Source organism: Balaenoptera physalus (genome assembly GCF_965194825.1).
Source record: "Balaenoptera physalus genome assembly, chromosome: 1".
NCBI lineage: Eukaryota > Metazoa > Chordata > Mammalia > Artiodactyla > Balaenopteridae > Balaenoptera > Balaenoptera physalus.
Window position 1 is genome coordinate 82,675,442 of NC_138882.1, and position 11,850 is coordinate 82,687,291.

An 11,850-nucleotide genomic window follows, 5' to 3' on the forward strand; every position below is an offset into this window, starting at 1 on the left:
GAAGGGGGTCACTGTATCACTGACAAACAGGGTGTTTGGCATCCAGGGTCCCAAAGTTATGAGTCCATTTCCACTGAGAGAGGAGGAGAAGAGAGAGAGAGACACTAGGATTTACTGAACACCTATTACCTCAAGTAATCCTTACAACTTAACCTCTACACAGTTAAGACACTTCTGCTAAATGAGGAAATTGAGGTACAACAAATAGGTTAAAAGGAACAGGCCCAAGGTCACACAGCTGGTTAGCGGAGGCAGGATATGAGCCAAGTTTGCTCCTCTACTCCATCATGCCCTCTACTCCATGGGAGTTGAGGAGTTCCAGCACAAATCACTCTGTTCAGTATAAAGCCAGGTCACTCCCACCCTTGGGAGGTAGAATTAATGCCCTCATGACTGCCAGTCACTCAAGGGTTAAGCATAAGCTCCTGGCAGCAGATGCCCAGGGATTTCTCTCGGCTTTGTTCCATTGAAACCAAGAGCTGCCTGTGCTTTCCCAGCGTGCTTGTGGAGTGACTGAGCTGAGTGGCTGGGCAGGCCTGTTGTCATCATAGGACAAATACGGCAGGGCTCAAGCAAGGCCTCCTGCTCAGCTCATGGATACTGTGTGCTGAGCAGGGCAGAGAGCCAGAGCCACGAAGGACTCTGTTCTAGGACCTGGTTTTGTGGGCACCGTCTCAACTTATCAAACTGAATGACAGAGTGCCAACAACTCCTGATGAGAAATCCTACAGCAGCACCCAGCGCCCCATTTCCCCACTTTCCTCCATCTCTCACATGTGCCATTCTATTTTAAATTCCCAGAAAGAAGGGAGGACTCTCCACGGCCAAAGCAGGTAATTTCTACCATTGCCATGGTGACAGAAGAAGCCACTAAGGGTCATGCCACAGAGGGCTGAGCCCCTACAGTTGAAGGGGAAGGCACTGCACCCAACCCCTCTATCCCTTTGAAAGGTGGGTTGCTCCTAAAAGTTGGGATCTCAACATGCTCCTTGTTATTTAACCTCCAAACTTCCCGCTGAAATATCAAAACCAGTTCCTTGTGTTTCACCCTCTGGAAAATCCTCCATGCAGATACCTGTATGCTCACTTCCTTCAGCCTTCCTTTCTTCCAATTCAATCAGCCCAGCTTCTTTATGGCTCCTTCCCAGATCCTTATTTGTGTGCATGGCTCCAATTCTGAATTTCCCCCATCTTTTAACACAGCTTAGACACAAAGGTTAAAGTGCTTCATACGGAGACCCAACAGATGACCCAGGATGTCCTGAAATCATCAAATGAGATGTCAGAGGCAGAACCCCCACTGCTGAGCCCATCAGAGGAAAGGGACAAACTGGCCCAAGTAGGTATACTTCCTCTCCACTTCCCCTCTCCCTGTACCAGAAAAACCACACCAGACTGTTCACTAGGTTCTGAGATAAGATTCTGGTTCAGGACAAGGCAATGTCACCTGGCATGTAAGGTCATTCGATGAAAAGAACACTAGTAGTCAGGAGATCCAAGTCTGAATTCCACTTCCATTACCTACTAGTAGGACTGGAACCAAGTCACTTCTTTGAAATTCAGTTTCCTCATCTGTGAAATGGGGCTAATAAAGCCTGCCATAGCTATGTCACTGTGGTGCAACTCACATGAGCTAATGTGTGAAAGCACTTTGTTAACAGCAAAGCACTTCTATCATTGCAGAAAGCTCTACTTGCACAGTGCTGCTCTAAATCTTTGCTACTCAGAGTGGTGCACAGACCAGCAGCATGGGCATAATCTGGGAGCTTGTTGGAAATACAGAATTTCAGGATGCTCCATAGACCTGCTGAATAAGAACCAACATGTTCATAAGATCTCTGGGTGGTTAATACATATATCAGAGTTTGGAAAGTATTGCCTTAAATATTAAGGATTGTCAGTATTATAACAACGATAACAACTACTCTAGGAGTCCAGGACCATTATGACTAGGTTAGGAGCCCTCTGACGCCATCCTGACTTGTCACCAGGACTGGGCTCAGTGATGACTTCTAGACTCATTCAAATCTTTTCAGTCAACAACCCCCCCCCCCCCCCCGCAAATCAAAAAGCCACCTACAACTCCTGACAAGACATCCATGGGGTTTGGTCCCCACTTCTGTGCTGGAAACAACATCTTTGCTTCCTCCTTCTGTTCCTCTGTACTTCTTACTGCAACTGCATCAAGGCTTTGCATCCTGGGAGCTATCTACCACGTGAATGTGAATATATTTACATGCTTGCCCACCTGTCCTAATGGATATGCATTTCCTTAGGGAAGTTCCCGGGCATGCCTCCAACCTCTCCCTTCAAGACAACCTCCCCTCTGGGGCATGAAGCGATTTCCACCCAGCCTTCCTTCGGTCTTCCATAGGTGCCCACGTGATCCCTCATGACAGACACCACATGACAATCCTCTTCACCTACTCCACATGACACCCCCTTTAAGCTGCTTCTGTCCTGGCCCCCGAGATGCCGCCTCGCCATGCCTCTCGCCATGCTTCTTTCTCTGTCAGCGAAACTCATCCTCTTCCGACAAGAAGAGATGACTCGTTGGAGTCGCCCCTCATACCCCAAACTGCGTGGCGGGCTCCCACTGAATTGCAGCCGGGCACTGCAGACACCCGCTGCCTCCCTGACAGGTCCAGGTCCTCGGAGACCTTAGTCCTCAAGCACCCCAAGCCGGTGGTTTCTTACCTTCTCAGATCAGGGCGGTTCCGCCCCGTCTGAGGTGAACTCCAAGCGCGGACCTCTAGACCGCAGCTCCCACTCTATCCTCTGTTTCTGGCGACTGATGGCCTCCGGTCGCATCTTCCTCCATCTCGACCGGGCTCCCGGTACTGACGGAACCGGAAATTGGGACTTTGTCACTCCCGCCCCCTTCGGGGGGCGGGGATGAACGATGTGCAACTCCACCAATGGCGTTCTGAGCCTTTAGCCTCTCGCCCCGCCCCCGCAGCAAGGGTGGAAGGTCCTGGGAACCATCTTGAATTCGGGCAGAGGCCACGCCTTCATTGGCTTCGACATGACCTTAGCTCTACAGCGCATGCGTTTTCTTTCTAATTCTTGGAAATTAAAAGTCACCCGGCGCTTCTTGAAGATCTTGTTCTAAATGGGTCACCTTGTGTTTCCGATTTATTGGAATCCTTAAATTCAAATCTAATCCGTAAATTTTTGTGTAATTTTTCTCATCTACAGAGCCAAAACAGAGGCCAGTGTGCAGCAGGAAGGACTAAGTTTAGACAACCAATTTTAAGGTTTGGGAACTCAAAAAACTGCAGGAATAGGGAACATTCTGGAGGTGGAGTGGTTTCTTCCAGCTCTAAAACTATCTGCTTATACATGGATTTAAAAGAAGAGGCAGAGCCTTTTAAATAAGGGACTGGGAGGCTGAGGGTGGAGATTCATTTCAAAATAGATATTTCTACAACTCAACAAACAAAAAGACAAACAACCCAATTTTTTTAAATGGGCAAAGGACTTGAATAGATGTTTCTTCAAAAAAGGTGACCAAAAAGCACATGAAAAGATGTTCAATATCATTAGGGAAAAACAAATCAAAACCATGAGATCCCACTTCACACCCACGAGGATGGCTAAAATTAAAGCAAGCAAGCAAGCAAACAAGAACCTAGAAAGTAACAAGTGTTAGCAAGGATGTGGAAAAATTGGAACCCTCAGACATTGCTGGTAGGAATGTACAATGGTGCAGCTGCTGTGGGAACAGTTTGGTTGTTCCTCAATATGTTAAGCAAAATTACTATATGACCAAGCAATTTAACTCTGAATATATACCCAAAAGAGTTGAAAACAGGTGTTCAAACAAAAACTTGTACACAAATGTTCACAGCAGCACTCTTCTTCACTATAGCCAAAAGTAGAAACAAACGGTGGTATACCCATACAATGGGATATTACACAGTGAATAAAAAAACAAACAAAAAAAGGAATGAAATATGGATACATACTATGATGTGGATAAATTTTGAAACCATTATGCTAAATGAAATAAGCCAAACACAACAGTCACATATTGTGTAATTCCATTTAGATGAAATATGAAGAACAGACAAATCTATACAGACAAAAAGCAGGTAAGTGGATTAGTGGTTGCCAAGGACTGGGGGGAGGAAGAGTGGGGAGCGACTGCTTAATTAGTACAGAGTGTCCGTTTGGAGTGATGAAAGTGTTCTGGACCTAGATAGTGGTGATGATTGTACAGCACTGTGAATGGCTAAATATCACTAATAGTAAATTTTATGTTATGTGTATTTTACTACAATTAAAGAATTTGATACCTCTAGGAAACATCCCTCCTGAACAACAGATTTGTACTGACAATTGCCTCAAAATATCTAATGGACATTTCAAATTTAGTGTGAAAGTTAGTTTTATGTCAATCTGGCTAGGGCTATAGTAACTAGTTATTCACTAATAGGTGTTGCTGTGAAGGTATTTTGTAGGTGTAGTTAACATCCACAATCAGCTGACTTTAAGAAAAGACTACCTTGATAATGTGAGTGGGCCTCATCCAGTTAGTTGAAAGGCCTTTGGAGCAACACTAAGGTTTCTCTGGGGAGAAATTCTGCATCAAGACTTCAGCATGGGGCTTCCCTGGTGGCGCAGTGGTTAAGAATCCACCTGCCAATGCAGGAGACACGTGTTCGAGCCCTGGTCTGGGAACATCCCACATGCTGCAGAGCAACTAAGCCCGTGCGCCACAACTACTGAGCCTGCGCTCTAGAGCCCACAAGCCACAACTACTGAGCCCACATGCCACAACTACTGAAGCCTGTGTGCCTAGAGCTCATGCTCCGCAACAAGAGAAGCCACGACAATGAGAAGCCTGCGCACCGCAACGAAGAGTAGCCCCCGCTCACCACAACTAGAGAAAGCCCGCTCGCAGCAACGAAGACCCAACACAGCCAATAAATAAATTAATTAATTAATTTAAAAAAAAAAAAGACTTCAGCATGACCGGGGTGGGGGAGAGATAAATTAGGAGTTCGGGATTAACACTGCTATGTATAAAATAGATAAACAAGAAGGACCTACTGAATAGCACAGGGAACTATATTCAGTATCTTATAATAACCTACAATGGAAAAGAATCTGAAAAAGAATATATATATATATATATATATATATATGAATCACTTTGCTGTACGCCTGAAACTAACACAACATTGTAAATTAACTATACTTCAATTTTTAAATGGTAAAAAATAATAAATAGGGCTTCCCTGGTGGCACAGTGGTTAAGAATCTGCCTGCCAATGCAGGCGACACGAGTTCGAGCCCTGGTCTGGGAAGATCCCACATGCCGCGGAGCAACTAAGCCCGTGCGCCACAACTACTGAGTCTGCGCTCTAGAGCCCGCGAGCCACAACTACTGAGCCCGCATGCCACAACTACTGAAGCCCGCGCGCCTAGAGCCCATGCTCCACAACGAGAGAAGCCACGGCAATGAGAAGCCCGCACACTGCAACGAAGAGTAGCCCCCGCTCGCCACAACTAGAGGACGCCTACGTGCAGCAACAAAGACCCAACGCAGCCAAAAATAATTAATTAATTAATTAATTAATTAATTAATTGAAAAAAAATCCAGTCAAAAAATGGACAGAAGACCTAAATAGACATTTCTACAAAGAAGACATACAGATGGCCAATAGGCATGTGAAAAGATGCTCAACACCGCTAATTACTAGAGAAATGCAAATCAAAACTACAGTGAGGTACCACCTCACACCACTCAGAATGGCTATCATTAAAAAGTCCACAAATAACAAATGCTGGAGAGGGTGTGGAGAAAAGGGAGCCCTGCTACACTGCTGGTGGGAATGTAAATTGGCACATCCACTATGGGAAACAGTATGGAGGTTCCTCAAAAAACTAAAAATAAAGTTGCCATATGATCCTGTAATCCTATTTCTGGGCATATATCTGGAGGAAACTATAATTCGAAAAGATACATTCACCTCAGTGTTCATTGCACTATTTATAATTAGCCAACCTAAATGTCCATAGACAGATGAATGGATAAAGAAGATGCGGTACATATATACAATGGACTATTACTCAGCCATAAAAAGGAACAAAATAATGCCATTTGCAGCAACATGGATGCAACTAGAGATTATCATACTAAGTGAAGTAAGGCAGACAGAGAAGGACAAATACCACATGATATCACTTATATGTGGAATCTAAAATATGTCACAAATGAATGTATCTACAAAAAAGAAACAGACTCACAGATGTAGAGAACAGACTTGTGGTTGCTGGGGGGGTGGGGAGAGGATGGAGTGGGAGTTTGGGATTAGTAGATGCAAACTATTGTATATAGAATGGATAAACAACAAGGTCCTACTGTACAGCACAGGGAACTATATTCAACATCTTGTGATAAACCATAATGGAAAAGAATATGAAAAAAATGTATGTATATGTATAACTGAATCACTTTGCTGTACAGTAGAAATTAACACAACATTGTAAATCAACTATACTTCAATTAAAAAAATTTTTTTAAATGTTCAGAGCTTGACCACTTCCCATCACCAACATACTAACACCCTAATCTGAGCCACCATCATCTATCACCTGGATTATTCCAGTAGCTTCCTCACTGGTTTCTTTGCTTCCACCCTTGCTTCTGCTATGTACCAATCACAATAAAGCAGCCAGAGTGATACTTTTAAACTTTAAGTCAGATCATGTCCCTCCTCTGTTCAAAATCCTCCAATGGCTCCCCCATTTATTCACAGTAAAGGCCAAAGTCTATACAGTGGCCTACAGGGTCCTACAATCTTCCCCCATGCACACACAGCATCTTTCTCATTTCGTCTACTATTCTCATTCCTGCCTCAAGGCCTTTGCATTGGCTGTTGCTTCTGCCTAGAAGCTCTTTCTTCAGGCATCCACATAGCTCCTACTTTCACTTACTGCATTGTTTCATTGTTCAAACATCATCTTATCAATGAGACCTACTCTGAATCCCCTATTTAAGCTTGTAGACACTCCTTCCACTCTCAACCTTCTTTCTCCAACTCAAATTTTTTTCTCCATAGCACATCTCTATTTAAAGTACTCTATCGGGGGACTTCCCTGGTGGTCCACTGGTTAAGAATCCACCTTCCAATGCAGGGGACGTGGGTTCGATCCCTGGTCGGGGAACTAAGATCCCACATGCCGTGGGGCAACTAAGCCCACGTGCTGCAACTACTGAGCCAGCGTGCCACAACTAGAGAGCCTGTGTGCCGCAATGAAGAGACCACATGCCACCACAAAGATCCCACATGCTACCACAAAGATCCCACATGCTGCAACTAAGACCCAATGCAGCCAAATAAATAAATATTTTTTAAAAAATAAAATAAAGTACCCTATCATAAGTACCTAAAATAAAGTTCCCTGGTGGCCTAGTGGTTAGGATTCTGGGCTTTCACAGCTGTGGCCCAGTTGGGGAAGATCCTGCAAGCCGCACAGCCCAAAAAAAAAAAAAAGTTGTTTATAAAGTACCCTATTTATTTTACTTATTTATCTCTCTCCTACACTAGAATGTAGGCTCTGTGATGGCAAGAATAGTGTCTGTTTTGTTCACTGATCTGCCCTCAGCACCCAACAGTGCCTGTCACATAGTAGGTGTTCAGTAAATATTTGTTGAATAAATGAATGGATTTCAGCATTGAGAGAGCACTTACCATACGCCAGGCTCACAGAAACACAATGAAAAAGCAGCACTGTATGAAAAGGGTTATACTGAAGTGTGCATAGGTCACTAACTCTGCATGGGAGGATAGAGAAGAACCCACAGAGAAGATGCTGTTCTAGATGGGAGACACAGCATGCCCAAAGAACCTCACTGTTGCTTCCTCTACGCAGACTGTCTATTCATCTCTGTGTCACAAGGCCTGGAATAGTGCTAGGCACTCAATAAAGCTTTCCAGAAAGCTGTACAGAGGGGCTCAGGATTTACAAGTAGTGCCTAGATGTGGATGGAGGAGCTGGAGGCAAGCCATGCCATACCAAGGGGTTTTCATTTTTTTAATTCTGGATTTAATGAAAAGCCATTTGGAGTTTTAGGCAGGTTTTTTGTTTGTTTGTTTTGTTTTGTTTTAAGTAAACTACCCTTTATCGGAGAGTGGAATGCAGGATGGGAGCAGGAGAAGGTGGCAGAGACTGGTCAGGGGTCAGCTCTGGCCGTCATGGTCAGTGATCTGGGCCTGTGGGAATGGAGAGGTGCTGAGGAATTCCAGGGAGACGGAGGAGGAAGAGGAGATGAGACTGGTGGCCCACTAAATGTGGAGGGGGTGAGAGAGAAGAGGTCCCAAGCTTCTCCATCGCAGTGTGGTTAACTAGCATGGGGAACAAGGAAGGGCAAGCAGGTTTGAAAGGGTTGATAAATTCAGCTGGGGACACGTTGCATTAGAGATGTTTGTGGTGTATCCAGGTGGCTGTAACCAGTAGCTAGAGGGGAGACAGGAAGCCTGAGCTTGCAATACTCTGTCCCCCACGATACCTCTTCCCCACCCCACCCTGGGCTCTGACTGTTGCTAGTCCGTCCCTACTGCCAGATTGTGAGGGTAGGAAGCAGGTCTGATTCAGGTTTCTCCCCAGCTGTCTAGGCCAGATTCTTTTTTATTTTTGGTTGGGGCGGGGGTGGGCATGCTGCGCTGGCATGCAGGATCTTAGTTCCCTGACCAGGGATCAAACCTGAGCCCCGAGCAGTGGAAGCACAGAGTCCCAACCACGGGACCGCCGGGGAAGTCCCTAGGCCAGATTCTGAACCATAGCAAGTACTTTGTGCATGTTTGCTGAATGAATAAATGGGCATCCTTGGTTGAGAGGTGAGAGTGGAAGCAATAGGCATGGAAGATATTGTCCAAGGGAATTTTCAAGGTAAATAAGAAAAGAGAACTGCTTAAAAGACCTGAGGAGCAGTGGCCAGAGAGCTAGGAAGGTAAACAAGAGCACTGCAGCCAGAGACCAAAGCATAAGTGTTACAAGAAGGAATTGTCACCAGCGTCAAAGGCTGCAGAGAAGTCAGGTAGGATGAGACTGACCAAGGTTTTGCTCTCATAAACAGTAAGCATTTCCCAGGTGCCTCCTCTCACTAGAGCATAGTGCCTCACGCTTTAGGCTGTGGAGATGGGGTTGAGATACCTCCTGCCCCCAGGGTGTTGAGAGTCCAGCAGGGGAAACTGCATGTGCCATCCCTTTCTGTGTTTTACATTCTTTTTTTTATATACTGAAAACTTTTATATTTAGAATTAGCCAGCTGGACTCAGTTTAGATGATCCCAATTTTGTTGGCAACATCCAAAGCATCAGTCACGAGCCAGTCGAACATATGCATTTTTCTCTCCATCAGGCCTGATCAGGGTGTTGACCTTGGCCACATCAATGTCCTAGAGCTTCTTCACAGCCTGTTTAATCTGGTACTTGTTGGCCTTGACATCCACATTGAACACCAATGTGTTGTTGTCTTCAATCTTCTTCATGGCTGACTAGGTGCTTGATGATGGCATAATGGTCAAGCTTGTTCCTCTGAAAGGCACTCTTCCGAGGATATTTGGGATGCCTCCTGAGCCACAGTGTTTTGGGCCGTTGGAAGGTAGATTACGTCAGACATTCTTTTTCTGTGGCTGTGGATGCCTTTCAACACTGCTTTCTTGGCCTTTAAAGACTTTGCTTTGGCTTCGGCTTTGGGAGGGGCAGGGGCTTCCTTCTTCACCTTCAGCGCCATCTTCCTGAAAAGCTGTGTTTTACATTCTTATGCTTGGGTCTAAGTACCTCATGAGTGATGCAGACAGTGAGTGCTGGGGAAATCTTAGAGAAGACTAATCAGCCAGGACTGGGGCAGGCTGGGAAGATGGCACGGAGGAGATAGCCTCTAAATTATACCTTAGAGGGAGATGAGGAAAGAGTACATTCCAGAGTGATGTTGGTGGGAGGCTGAGAAGGGAAACAGAGAATAGGTGTTCTGGGAGCCTTTGGGTCACCGGGATATAGACGTCCAGCAGGCTTGTCCTTGCACTGGTTGGAGCACAGGAGAAAGCTCAGCTCTGGAGCTATGTATTTGACAGTGAGGGATCCATAATGCTTAAAGTAGGAAGTTTCCTGTGCATCCTTTCCCTCTGAGAGGTGAAGAAATTGAGGTGCAGACAGGAAGAGCTGTCCAAGTCTATAAACAGCAGACGAAGGCCCCAGGAGCTCAACCCTGGCCTCATTCCCTTTCCACTACCCCGCAGCCGTTGGCCTAGAGGTCATGGGGAGCCACAAGAGAGAAGGTCTGGAAAGGGTGCTTGGAACAGTGAAAGCCAGGCCTCAGGGTAAAAGTGCATTGGGTAATGGGAGGAAGAAAAGGAACCAGAAGGGGAGAAATACCAAGAGAAGCCAAATAACGCCAATAAAGGAGCCCTAGCAGACAGGATCTTGAGATATTTGCACACCCATGTTTATTGCAGCATTATTCACAATGGTGAAGAAGTGAAAACCACCCAAATGTCCATCAGCAGACAAATGGATAAAGAAATTGTAGTCTATAGATACAATGGAATATTAATCAGCCTCAAAAAAGGAAGAAAACCCTGTCATATACAGCAACATGGATGAACCTTGAGGACAGTATGGTGAGTGAAATAAACCAGTCACAAAAGGCCAAATACTATATGATTATATGAGGCACCTAAAGTAGTCAGACTAATAGACAGAAAGTTGCCAGGGGTTGGGAGGAGGAGGAATGGTGTTTGATGGACATCAACTTTCAGGGTCGCAAGATGAAAAAGTTCTAGAGATCTGTTATACAACGATGTGAATATAGTTAACATACAGAATTGTATGCTTAAACTGTACAGTTAAGGAGATAAATTTTATATCACCATGTGCTTTTTACCACAATTGAAAATTTTAAAAAAATTTTTTTTTTTTTGAAGAAAAAGCCATAGTAGAAGAGAGTTGTAAGAAGAATAGTATGGCCAAGATGTAAAGACTGCACAGAGGTCAAGGCCAGTGGGGGGCTTCTGGGAAATCGTGGAGAGTCATCTGAGCAGAGAGGTGGGGGAAAAGCCAGACAGACCACAGGGCATTAAAGAGGGTGAGGGCGACACTGGGGGTGGGGTGGGGGAAAGCAAGAACGGACCCTGCCTGGCGTTTGGTGGTAACAGGAAAGAAAGAGTTAGTGAGGGTGGAGGGGGTAGACTGAAAGGGCAGAGCTGTGGGAAGGATTATTGCTTTGTTTTCTTTTTCGGTACAGAGAGCACCTAGCACACTTGTGGGTAGAAGAAGGGAGATTAACGATGAGCGAGTAATAAAGTGGGGAGGGCGACGCAGGGGGTCTTGGCACAGCGGAAGGGGCAAATGCACCTGTTAGCCTTGGTTGGAGGAGGGGCATGTGCCTTCGTGACAGGAGGGAGAGGGGGAAGGTGATAAGGGGGCGTGGACAGAGTGTTTGTCAGATATTGGGAAGGATGTGGCCAGGATGGGGGTGACTGCACAGTCTTGCTATAAATTCAATCCACCAGGAGTTGAAACCAACAGCTTGCAGTGGGAAAGGGGGGCTGAGGAGGAGCCAAGAGAAGTGTGGGACAGCTGGGGACAGCAACTGTGGGGCTGCGGCACGGAGTCTGTGATGGATGAGGTGCTGCCTGGCCGGCAGACACACAGACGTGTGTTGGCCCCAAAGGCAGAGTTGCAGGCACTCTCTAGCAGTGCCTGGAGTGGAAGAAAGGGCTGTGGGGCTGGCTGGGGGCTGGGAGGGAGCTGGCAGGGTAAAGGAGGTGGTTTGGAGTTGGAGAGAACAATCACCCCACAAACCTACTAATGTCCTCGGACTGCCTGCTCCCCTTAC

The 11,850-nt window shown here is 45.8% G+C and overlaps 1 protein-coding gene and 1 pseudogene across 6 annotated transcripts in view; both read right to left on the reverse strand.

Annotated features, from left to right (window-relative positions):
* Positions 1-2,821, reverse strand: part of LOC309658454 (solute carrier family 25 member 44) — a 42,306-nt gene extending 39,485 nt beyond the window's left edge. For 4 of the 5 annotated variants that reach the window (XR_014262239.1, XM_082457036.1, XM_082457034.1 and 1 more), the window contains exon 1: positions 1,076-1,213. The gene's annotated coding sequence lies outside the window, so the exon portion shown is untranslated. Of the gene's footprint in view, positions 1-1,075; positions 1,214-2,697 lie in introns of those variants that run through there. The other variant, XM_082457035.1, reaches the window with a different exon arrangement.
* A 125-nt stretch (positions 2,822-2,946) lies between these two features.
* LOC309658584 (large ribosomal subunit protein uL23 pseudogene) lies at positions 2,947-11,816 on the reverse strand (annotated as a pseudogene). The gene has a single exon. The product of its transcript is annotated as a large ribosomal subunit protein uL23 pseudogene (transcript).
* Between the last annotated feature and the right edge of the window lie 34 nt (positions 11,817-11,850).